Raw genomic sequence first — 12,179 nt, 5'->3', positions numbered from 1 at the left:
CTCGCAGGTCTCAGGTAGCCTTTCCTGGTTCAGGTGCGTCCTTTCTGCCTGGTCCCTAGGAGCCTCGGCCCCAGGAGCCTTTCCTCTCCTTCCACCTATGGGGTGACTCCCAGCAACTCCTCCTGCCTTGTGAAAAGGATACTGGCGGTGTTAAAGCTAGGCTAGCATCTAAGTGAGGCTTTCTTCCACATTTAAGTAAGTAAACGAGTTAACACGTTGCGTACGGCGGGGTTTAAATCCCTCATGAAGATTCTCGTGATCCGTACGCAACGTGTTAATAAATGAAATCAAGAAAGGACTGGCTAGTCAAGAGAGGCTGTAACTGGTATAAGATTTCTCTGTTTGAGAGTGTCTTTAAAATCTCTTTTCCGGGAAAGAAACAGCTATCCTGTGTGGGCTGTTGGCCAAGAACATTGTAATTATTGCTATTATCGATAAAAGTAATCTTAGATATAGTTCTTTTCTGTGCAGATCAAAGTGCTTGATGTTCACGTCTCCCTTAGAATTTCCTGGTGCGGCCTTGTGAGAGCTCCCCAGGGCCAGGAGTCTTAGCCCGAAGCAGTAGTTCACTTCCGTGCCTCCGGCCTTGCCCACTGCCCCCACCCTGGGCTGAACCCTGGTCTAGAGGACTAGGTCTCCCGTCTAGAGTACTAGGAGAGGCAGCATCGAGTCGTGGTAAAGAACTCAGACTCGGGAGTCAGGTGGGTTTGATTCCCAGCTCCACCGCCTACTGGTACTAGCATTATAATCTCTAAGTGCGTCAGTCTTTTCATCTGTAAAATGGGGATAACAACAGTACCCTCGGGGTACTGTGAAGATCAAAGTTAATATCTGTAAAGTGCTTGAAACATCATCTAGCACTTGGTGAGCACTTACCACGTTAGCTGGGCTCATTACAAAAGCCTCTTCTCCCCCAGCCACACTATGCGGCCTGATTACGTCACTAGGTCACTATGTGACCCTAAAGCACAGTGTGGTTGTCTCGCTCCCTGGCTCTAAAATCATCCGTGGCTCCCCATTGCATCTGTAGTGATGGTGCTCTAACCTGCCCTGTAAAGGCCTCCAAGGTAGAACTCTATCATTTTCTTTGTGTATAAGAATCAGTAACATTTGCTGAGAGAGAGGGTTTCCACCCTCAAGGTGAGTAAACTGAGACCCTCAAGAATGGCAGTGCGGCCACCTCAGCTGCGGGTTTGATCCAAGCTCTTCTGCCTCCCCACCCATGGCCCAGATATGACAGCCCTGGATGTTGGACGCTGGATGTGCACATGGGGGGAGAGTTGGCTTCCCTTGGATCTGCTAGGGCCTCAAATGCAGGGAGCCCTATGTTAAACTCCGACTCTCATGGTTCAGATTCGAGTGAGGAGAGGATGCCTGGCCACAGGCCAGAACAGGCAGTGACTGCAGTTAAACTCGCACTCTGAGAAGTTCAGGCCAGGTGGCAGACGTGACGTCATTGTCCTTATTCATCCCTGGAAGGTGGCCAAAAGCTCAGCTGGCATAGCTCAGGTGGGAAGCCTGAAGCCAGCAGAGACCCTGGTGATTGGGCGCCTTCGATGGAGAACACAGCAAGCTCTGCACTCAGCCTGCATCTCAGCTGCTTCTCTGACAGAAGGGAGGCCATGTCCCAGGGAAAAAGGAGCACTGGGTGGAGTAGGCAGGCCCGAGTTCAAAACGGGGCTCCTTACCTGGTGTGGAGAACTTGCCAGGTCAATGAGCTCCTCTGAGTCTCTATTTTCCCATATGTAAAATGGGAGGATAATGCCAATTTCATAGGGTGGCTAAGAGGCCAACATGGAACTAATGCCCAGAGCACCTATCCAGTGCCTGCAAGGGGTGGGCATTCAGTCATTTGAAGTTATTCTGGTCGGTTCATCAGAGTGGCTTTTCCAGACTGCCCCGTGGAGCTGCCTCAGTGCTCCCAGCCTCTTGCTTTCCTTAGCTGAAAATTTTCTCCCCTGGCCTCCACTCTAAGACGAGGGAAAGTGGTGGTGTTTTGGCAGAGGAGGGGAGGAGAAACAGTCCAAATCTTCCCAGACTCCTGGCAAGGGTGAGAGGCACAGCAGGGGAGAGACAGAGTTCTGTCTGATTTCCTCAGATTTTTCCACTCGGGTAATGCCAAGCTCAGGAAGCCAGAAGTGAAGTGACAAGGAGGGAACAAACAAGATCCTGCTGTTGCTTGCAGGGTGGTAGTTTTCTCTTGATTCATTCAACAAATGAATGAATTTGCTGGGTTTCCAGTTATATGCTAGGCACTGGGACATTCAACAGCAAGTAAAACAGACACGGATGCTGCCCTCATGGGGCTTTCATTCTAACGAGGGTGGAGGCAGATGATAAACAGCATAAACTAGGCATGACGTCAGTATGTTAGAAGGCGATAAATGCGATGGAAAAAGCGAAGGAAAGGGGACCGGGAGTGCCAGGGGACTTGTGTGATTAAATAGGGTCTTTAGGATAGCCTCACTGAGGGCAACATTTAAGACTCCAATTATCTGCTCCTCTGGGGAACCCTGAGAAGCCTGTGGGCTCAGAATCAGGGCCAGGTGCTTTTCATGAGATACTAGGAAAGGAGCAAAATCTAGAAGCCCTTCAAGTCCCAGCCCAGATGCCATGCCCTTCCTCCCAAAGCTTCAACAGCTCCCTACAAATTAACTGCAAGTCATTCAGCCTGAGATTCAGGACCGCATGGCCCAATCTGTCTGTTATCTCACCAGATTCTTCTCTCCCTACCTCTGCAGCCAAGCCATTCTACCTGCCATTTCTAGAATATTTCACTCTGCTTTCATCCTCCCCTCATTTGTCCCTTTTGCCTGCCCCCCCATCCTTGGTTTTTGTCAGCCTAGAAATGCCACATGCGACCAATTCCCTGGCCCCCTGGGGCTGTGGTCTCTGAGCCCCATCACCTTGACTTGTACCTTTCTCATTGCATGGCCCTTACTCTGTCTTGGGTATAGGTAGCAGTTTACTGTCTGATCTCTCCCCCTGGCTGGAAGTGCCCCAGGCAGAGCATGAAGCTTTTCACCTCCGGCAGGTGTAGGGCTCGGCAAACCTTGGCTGAATTGAGTGTGACCAAGCTCAAAGACCCCCAGCAACACCAGGAGAAGCTGGGGGGTGCCTTTGGCCCATTCAGACGAAGAAAGCAGAAGCGGGAGGCCAGCAGGAAAGGAGAGAGGGAACTAAAATGTAGGTGAGATACGATGGAGGAGCTAGTAAAGGAAGGGGAGAGAGAAACCCCCACCATATTTTTTCCAGACAGGTAGACAGAGACAGAAGGACAGGTCTCTTCTACCCCAGAAGTAGCTACCACACCCTTCAGCATCCCAGGCCAGTGCTTCTTTGTGCCTAACTAGAATACCTCTTGCTGCAGCTGGAGCTCATTGCTCTCTGGATTCAGGTAGCTATTTGGGTCCTCATTCAGCATGGAGCAGAGTGGCTTTCCTAACCCTCAACCCAAGGGGCAGGAGCAAGGTCATCATGAGGCTGGCCCCTGGCCTGGGGACTAGTGCCCTAGTGGAGGAGGCCAGTGACCCCTAGGGCCACACAGAGACCGCCTGGGGGCCAAAGTGTGGAGGCCCCATAAGTCATGGCGGTTGTGCCAGCCAGTCATCCCTCAGCGTCTCTTCAGGGCGAACCTTCGACAGCAAATCCATACGTAGAGAGCCCCCATCACAATAGCACTGGGATTCTTAGGCCCCTCATGTTCCTGGCCCTCTCTGCCCCCCAGGCCCTGGGAAGCCATGTGACCCAGACCTGCAGCCTCTGCCATCTGGCTTCCACCCATCACTGGAGCAGCTGTGCTCACAGAGAGGCCGCTCCCTTTGCCTCTCTCTGATCCCCCTCCCTCCTTGGCAGCCAGTGTGCTTCCTACCCTATTGAGACAGATGGGGCCAGAGTCTGGTGTCCCTCCCATCTCTGCTGCCCCGATGGGCGGTACATGTCCATCTGGGGGACCCAAAGTCCCTCAGAGAAAAGCCTGAACGCCATGTGAGTCCACCTCCCCGTCTGCTTTAGTGCATGCATGCTGTCCTCCTGGAATAGCCGGCCCCTGGCCTCCATATGGCAGCTCTTCTTCAACTGGGAAGCCCCATATGCGCTTGAGACTGGGTACATGGCTACTGGAACCAGACTGGGCTCAGATCTCCCTTCAGACACAATAGTTCCCTTCTTGGGGTTGTTGTGAGGATTAAAAGCTTGTACTTGCAGAGTCTTAGCACAGTGTGAGGCAGTAAACCTTCAATTAATGTGACTCCGGCTAGCCCTCCTCCAGGCAGCCTTTCCGGATTGCCCAGGTGTCGTGGGGGGCGTCCGGTGGGGTCTCTGCTCCTGCTCCCCACATAAGAACGCAGGATATGGTGAGGCCAAAAAGGAACACCCACGGAGCCATAAGTAGGGGAGTCATATCACTATATTCTCACTGGCGGCATCTGCCTCTCTGCAATCCGCTCTTGCTAGCTCAGCCACCACCTTCTTGCTAGCCCCCATTTTTTTGCTAGCGTAGCCACAGCAGTTATATTAGTGGCCAATGGCTCACTGGTTACAGCTGACAACCAACTAGCCACAGCTGGTGGCCATCCAATCACAGTTGATGGCCATTTACTACCAGAGCCAGCAGCTTTCTATGTGAGGCCGAGAGCCTGGAAACCTTTCTGGGGCTCTGTCCCCACACCAGGGCTCCCAGCATTCCTTCTCCAGGCCTCCAGAGTGCACTTATGCCGACCTGTCATGGTTTCTTTGAGGGTTTGTGACCCACTAGAATCTTATGCCTACACTATAAGGGCCTTGAGTGCAGAACAGAGTCTGGCCCATTACTTTGCTGAATAAATAATTTTGTGAGCGGCATAGGGGAGGCTGGGACTAGGAGACTAAGAGAACAAGATTGAACCTGCCAGGGCTGACTTTTTCTTTTTTTAAAATTTTTATTGGGGAATATTGGGGAACAGTGTGTTTTTCCAGGACCCATCAGCTCCAACCAAGTCAAGTCATTGTTTTCCATCTAATTGTGGAGGGCGCAGCTCACTGGCCCATGTGGGAATCGAACCAGCAACCTTGGTGTTGTGAGCACTGTTCTCTAACGAACTGAGCCAACCGGCCGCTCAGGACTGACTTTTGCAGGGTCTGTCCTAAAAGACCAGGATGTCCACACCAAGCAGTGTCAGTATCACCAGGAACCTTGTTAGAGATGCAAATTCTCAGGCTCCACCCAGACCTACAGCATCAGAGAGCCAGGTGGGCCCAGCAACCTGTGGGGTAACAAGCCTGCCAAGTGATGTTGATGCTCCCCAGTTTGAGAACCACAGCTCTAATGTTTCAAAGTAACTCAGATTCATAGGAGGTGGAGTTCCTCTCGGGGGTCCCGGCTGTGCTGAAGGCTTCCGAGAAGGCTGTCAGGATGGGCTCCAGGGTATGGCTCCTGCTGGACCCACAGCTTGTGCTGATAGGGCAGGTGCAATTGGCACACTCCCCCCACAGGTCTCCCCCTTTCCCAAGTGGCCCTAGACCCAAAGGGATGCTGCCCCCACCTTGCCGTGATGCTGGTCACTCCCCCGGCCACTGGCCAGCATCCCCTCGAGGCCAACCCCTGCAGCAGGGTCCCTAGGGAAGATTTCTGGACTGTTAGGGCTGAGAGAGACCCTAGAGATTGTTGGCTACACACACATATGCTCTCACATACACCAACACACACAAATACAGAGACACACACCAATGCATATACAGACACAACTCAGTGTGTACATATAAACACATAAATGTGCATGCACCCCCAAACCCAAATTATAGTCACAAACACAATCTCAAGCATAACCAGATACCCCCCAAAACATACACAGACACACACAAAACACATTGATACACCTTAAAATATACAAACACAAATGCATAGACCCACTGTATCCATTTCCTAGGACAGCTGTAACAATTATCATAAACAGGGTGCCTTAAAACAGCAGAAATCCATTCTCTCCCAGTTCTGGAAGGTAGAAGTCTGAAATCCAGTTGTTGGCAGGGCCATGCTCCCTCTGCAGGCTCCAGGGAAGAATCTTTGCCTCTTCCCAGCTTCTGGTGGTTGCTGGCAACCCTTGCAGTTCCTTCAGTTGTAGCTGCATTGCTCCAGTCGCTGCCTCTCTCTTCAGTGGTTTTCTTTTCTGTGTGTCTCCATGTAGCCTTCTTATAAGGACACCAGTCATTGGATTTAGGACCCACCCTAACCTAGTATGACTTTATTTTAACAACTTATATCTGCAGAGAACCTATCTCTAAATAACGGGATGTATATAGTTTTTAAAAATTGAGATAAAACTGACATATTATATTAGTTTCAGGTGTACAACATAATGATTTGCTATATGTATATATTGCAGAATGATCACCACAATAAATCTAGTTAACATCCATCACCATATACAATTACATGCACATAAATAAGGTCATGTTCTGTGGTTCCAGGTGGACATGAACTTTGGAGGGATACTGCTCAACCCAATACACTTACACATCCCAAATTACACAGGCCCAGAGAAAGGGCCAGACACACACTCACGCACCCCTGGAGGATGGGAGCTGGAGATCCTGAGGGGGGAGAACCCCTCAATGTCAGAGCTGCTCTTTCCTCCTTTGTAGCCCAGCACAAAGTAAGTCACACCCCAGTACGGGTGCTACTTTTCATCTTGGTTTTGCTTTGTTTGGCTTGGTTAGATATGCACATGGTACAAAATTCAAAAGTAAAAAGAGAGACCATAATGACAGTAAGTCTTCCTCACCCTGCCTCAGCTTCCACCTACTTGCTCTCCCAGAAGGCAACAACTGTCAAGAGTTTCTAGCGTCTTCCTGCAGAGAAAATCCAGGCGCAGGCAGGCACCCGGGAGGCGGCGTTCTCCATGTGCTGCCTGCATCTTGCTTTCCTTACTGAACAGGCATCTGTTACTCTGTATTCTGATTGGCTGCTTTCCCACTGTTTGGGTCCCCCCTCCCCCACCTGACTATTCCGACTGAGGGCAGATCCCTTTGTAATTTACCTTTCCTCCCCACTTCCTAGCTCGGTACTGGCACAGAGCAGGTGCTCAGTGAAGGCTGGTTCTAGCTACACATTAACAAATCATCAACAACTGGTTGGGTTCGCGTGAGCCAGGGCTCAGCCTCCTGGCTGTAGAGCCCGGATCTCTCTGTCTCACCTCGCATGTGGCACCATCCACCAGAGCCCATCTTGGCAGCAGGAGCTGCTGGGGTGGGATGGCACCCAACCTCATCCTGCTGCTGTGCACCTTCCTTCTGGCTGTAACTGGGGCTGAGTCTTGGATCCATGGGGCATCTGCCAAGTCTGTATCTCCTCTCCCCTGCCCTCCCCTCTCAGTGTACTCAGGACTCCTGTGGGAACTCCAGCAGGGAAGCAGCTCGGGAGAGAACAATGTGGGGGTGGGGGAGTGCTGCCGCTGTGAGCCCTTTGCCCAGTCTTTGCTTGCTGGAGGCTTAGTCCAGACTTGTTACCACGGAGACGGGAATTAAGGCGATAACTGTGTCACACTGAAGCCTGCAGCTTCACCTGCTTCTGGTGGTGATGTATGTGCTCCACAACACTGGGATTTGAGATGTGCCACATTTTTTTTTCTAAATCAAGACATAAATGGCTGCCTCAGTCAAGATTTCACTATGCCCTCAATCTACTGATTGAGCGGAGCTCCAGGGGGAGAAGGAGACGGAGGTGGGCAGGGGCTGCCCAGCCTGAGAGAGGAAGCCAGGGAAATGTTAGCCAGCAGCAACCTCTGCTCATCAGCGAAGGAGGGGCTTAGGTTAGAGGATTTGTACGAGGCTCTCCAGCCACAGCACTGGGGGTTTGAGATCCATCCTGGGGGCCAAATGAGACCCCTCCTAATCCCACCGCCAATCATTCCTTTCTTCAACAAATATTTGTAAAGCACTAAGCTCTGCCTAGTTCAGCAGAGAAAAGAAAGAGCAAACCCAGCCATGGGTTCTGTCACCAAGGAGCTTTCCATCCACTGAGGGAATCGGCCACTTGCTATGACATCCTGTAAATAAAAATCAAATGTTCTAGGTAATAACAAGGAAAATAATACCTAACCATATCGAGCCATTGCTATGTGCTAGGCTCTGTTCTAAGGGTCTCATGCAAATTGGTTCACGCAATCCTCACATTCACCCAATAAGGTAGATGCTATTACCATCTCCATCTTACAGATAAGGAAACTGAGGCACAGGTCAAGAAACATGCCCAAAGACATGGAGCTAGTAAAGAGCAGAGGTGGGATTTGGACCCAAGGAATCTAGCTCTCCATAGGGACCCACATTTAAATGCTACACTATGGAGGGCTGGCATGGCTGGCTGGCCCCCATTTGCCCAACTGAGAGCTGTGCTGGGGGCAGGGGCACCAAGCCTCCTCCCTGATCACTGCTCTCGGGTCTTGATGCTGTGGTCAGCACTGTACCATGTCCGCCAGGAGGAGTTATTGATCTGGGGAGAAGGGTGCCTCTGGCTTCCAGGCCAAACTCCAGGGGTCCGGTGGCCACCTTGATCTTCCTGGCTCAGCCCAGACCCTTGAATCTTCTCTCTGAGGAGGCAGCCTGCACAGAAGCCACTGGGCTACTCCACTCCTTCCACTCCATCAACAAACTCGAGTGGGAGCTGGTCAAAACGAGGGCACTTGAGGAGGGAAGAAGGTTTTGAGGCAGAAGGAACAATGGAAGCTGATGGTACATATGCCTGGAAAGATCAAGCCTTCCTTTCTAAGTAGGAATTTTCTGATTATAAACAATAATGTATATGCATATCAAACCCTTTTTCAAATTCAGAAAACATTTTTAAAAGACCACTGACAGTACCACCACCCGGAGAGAACTGGTCTGTTTTTCTATAGCGATAATTTTGTTTTTTATTCTTTCTTTTCTTTTTTTTTCAATGTTTAGAATTGAGATCATCTAGTTTAACAGCATTATATTCTGCTGTTCTTACTTTCCTGCCTTTTTATCACAAGCAGGGAGTCACCCCCCCTCGTCCCGGTGTCTCCCAGTGTCGCTGCCCAGCTCCCAGGGGTCTGGGCCTCAATGACATGCCCACATCTGCATCTCCCTCCTGCCTCCAGCCCCATTTGGGCACTATTATGGCTACTTCCTGACTTGGGGCCATAGGCAGAAAGGCATGGACCCCTGAAGGGGGTGCAGGGTCTTCAGGGCAGTAAAAGGAACCTTCCAGGCAAGGAGAGGGGTCCCAGAGGTGAAATGGATGAGGGGAAAGCCATCAATCACACTCAGCTTCCAGCATGGTCCCGATGGCCACCTTCTCCCCTTGCGGCATTCCAGCTCTCTGTGCCACCTGCAGCCTTTCCTCCCCTTTAGTGGAGAGTCCCTTAGATGTAGACAGATCTGAGAGCCTGTCTTCCTGTACCCAAGAAATACAGCCCTCCTGAAATGGGCAAAGCCACTTTCTCCCCAGTTGTGCCTTCAGGCGCCTCAGGATACAGTGGAACCAGACACTTCGATTCCAATCCTGCCTCACTCTCTGCAGGTGTGTGACTTTAGGCCTCTTTGAGCGAGCCTCAGTTCCTTTGCCTGTAAAATGGGGATATTGATAACTACCTCTTAGGCTTCTACTCCTGGCTTGCTTGTGAAGTGTAAATGATGCTCAGTGGGATAACCGTCAGAAGGCACCCGGTGCCATGCCTGGCCCCTCGCAAGGTCTGTGTCCTCTCCTTTTCCTTTCTTTTCCTGAGGCCTTCTCAGGAGCTGTGCCCACTTGGGGCCTGGAGTGCATTCCCGAAATTTCCTGTCAGCATTTACTTTTCTCCATTTAGCTTCCGTCTTGAGCCCGAGGGCATTATTCCTGGAGAGGGCTGGGCCATCAGATGCCCTGGGCTCAGGTCCCACTCAGGTGGCTCACTGGCCACCTGACCTGGGCTAGTCACTAAACTTCTCTGTGCATGAGATTCCCCATCCATAAGATAGGAGAAAAGCAGAACCTTCCTGTTCTTTGTCTAGGAAGCAAACACTGCTCTAAGAATTTTCAACAAAACAGAATTTAATGCAGGGAATAACATTAATCACAAAATTACTGGAAGGGTTAAAATCTGGGTCTTCAGAGCAGAGCAGAACTAACCCACCAGACAAAGCACTCCTCAGCCACGGCCAGGATGTGACTACTGGAGCCTCTTCTGCAAGCCAGGGATCAGGGAGCCTCTGCAGCCTGTTCCAACCACTACTGCCGCCAGCGCCTCACTCCCACCCCCCACACTCCAGAAACCAGTGACTGGACATTGATCTGCTTCAAAGAACTCTTCCTCTCCCTAGCATTGCTTGTCAGCAGAACACAGCCCGAGCAGCAGGAAGACGGCCTTCTCCTCCCTTCCGCCTTATAAATCTATCTCCAGGGCATCTAATTGATGGACCCTGATCTGTATTCAGATTCCCAGCTGCAAGGGAGTATTGGAAACATAAATGTTAGCTTTCTAGTTTCTGCAATATAGGAAGGCACCCTAGAAAGAGGTGGGAATGGATGCTAAAGGCCATTGACTGTATCCAACATGTAATCTGATAGGTGCATTAAGAAAGTTGGCGCGGTGCCTGGCACGTAGAACGGTTTCAACAGATGTTAGCTGCTATTCTTATTATTGGGCCAGGGGCACCAGCGGGCACTGCTGGGCCCTGCCCACAGAACCCAGGCAAAGAGAAGCAGCCTCAGAAGTGCGGTGCTGTCCATGGTGCTGAGCAGCCTTCTGTGGGGCCCAGCTGCTGTCTGCCTTAGGATTACAGTGGGCTAGACGGCCAGGTGGAACCCCAATCCACTCACTCCATGCTGCGGCTTCTGAAGGAAGGATGACCTCCGTCCTAAGAAGAGAACAGCAAAAACAACAACCAACATGTGTGGTACACATAGTTTATAAACATATCTCTCTGTACCATCTGTAACTCACAAACACCTGGTGTAGGCCGGATGGACAGAATTATGTCCATTTTATAGAAGAGAAAACTGAGCAGCAAGAGGTTAAGTTTCAGTCAGTAAGTAATAGAGCCAGATGCACACCAATCTCCTGACCCAAAATCGTATGCTCTGACTTGGGAAGCAAGACTTGGTCACCAAAGGTGAGCTATGGGAAGGCAAAAGTGAGTGTGTGCAAATGTGTGCCCACCGGGGCCTGGACTGCATTCCAGAAGTTCAGCCAAATTTGATTCTTTCCTGTCCCTGAGTGTAGCCCTGGATAAAGGACCGTCTGTCTTACATTAATGTGTACTACTACATGCTGGTCATTTTGGTAGAATCACAGTGACATGGGCCCTGCCATCAAGGAGCCCATGGATTTGCTGGGGGACTAACTGGCTGTTCATGTGCATGGAAAGATGAGAGAATAGTACCAGGCAGTGGTGGCAAAGAGGATGGGAACAAGGTGCAGCCCAGGATGCTCATTGGAGGAAGGTGTCAGGGACGAGGCTTGGAGCTGGACCCAGGGCTTTGAAGTATGATACCACCAAGGCCCCAGCCTAGCCCAGGAGGGAGTAGCTGAGGCTCAGTCAGGGCAGGGCAGGCAGCTCTGAGACAGGAGGACAGGGCAGAGAGCAGGCTGGCGCCCCATGAAGTGGCCAGGACAGTGACATCTGGCATAGGGAGAAATGCACGAGCTTGAGATTCAAGTGAAGAGGTGGTGTGGGCCTCTGTAGACCTCCCACCAACTTTCCCGTCTCAGAATGAGCTGGGAGGGGGGAGGGGAGATCTCCTGAGGAGAATATAAGGACAGGTCTCCTGAGCTGCACCACTGCAATGTGATTTAAGGAGTGCTGAGCTAACATCCTCATCCCAAACCTCCTCATCCTCCCTCCTTATTCAGGGGAAGCCAGAAAACATTTTGGATCTTTAAGAACTCCTTATTTAGATGCAAATAACCCTGGAAATCTGAAGCTGGTGTTTCTCTATCTCGGATACACATAAGAATTGACTGTCAATTCTCATTCTTAGAATCTGGAGTGGGGTGTGAGTCACTGGATCTACTAAATACCTTCTGGGTGATTCCAGCCCTGCTCCCACCCCCAAGGCTGACAAGTCACTGATCTAAGCCTGAGGGCACCGAGGGGAGCCAGAAAACCCAAGATCTGATCCCAAATCCACCACTTTCCCAAGCCTTAGGCAAATCTCTTAGCCTGCTGGTGACCTAGTTTCTTTATACGTTAAGGTGGGCAAA

General features: G+C 50.9%; 1 protein-coding gene across 11 annotated transcripts in view; it reads left to right on the top strand.

The window, feature by feature from the left end:
• Window positions 1-12,179, top strand: part of TMEM63C (transmembrane protein 63C) — a 113,636-nt gene that overhangs the window by 57,832 nt on the left and 43,625 nt on the right. The window lies entirely within an intron of this gene.

The sequence above is a fragment of the Rhinolophus sinicus genome, linkage group LG03 (genome assembly GCF_036562045.2).
Source record: "Rhinolophus sinicus isolate RSC01 linkage group LG03, ASM3656204v1, whole genome shotgun sequence".
Lineage (NCBI taxonomy): Eukaryota > Metazoa > Chordata > Mammalia > Chiroptera > Rhinolophidae > Rhinolophus > Rhinolophus sinicus.
Note: the sequence above shows the minus strand (reverse complement) of the source record. Positions and strands in the feature narration are given on the sequence as shown.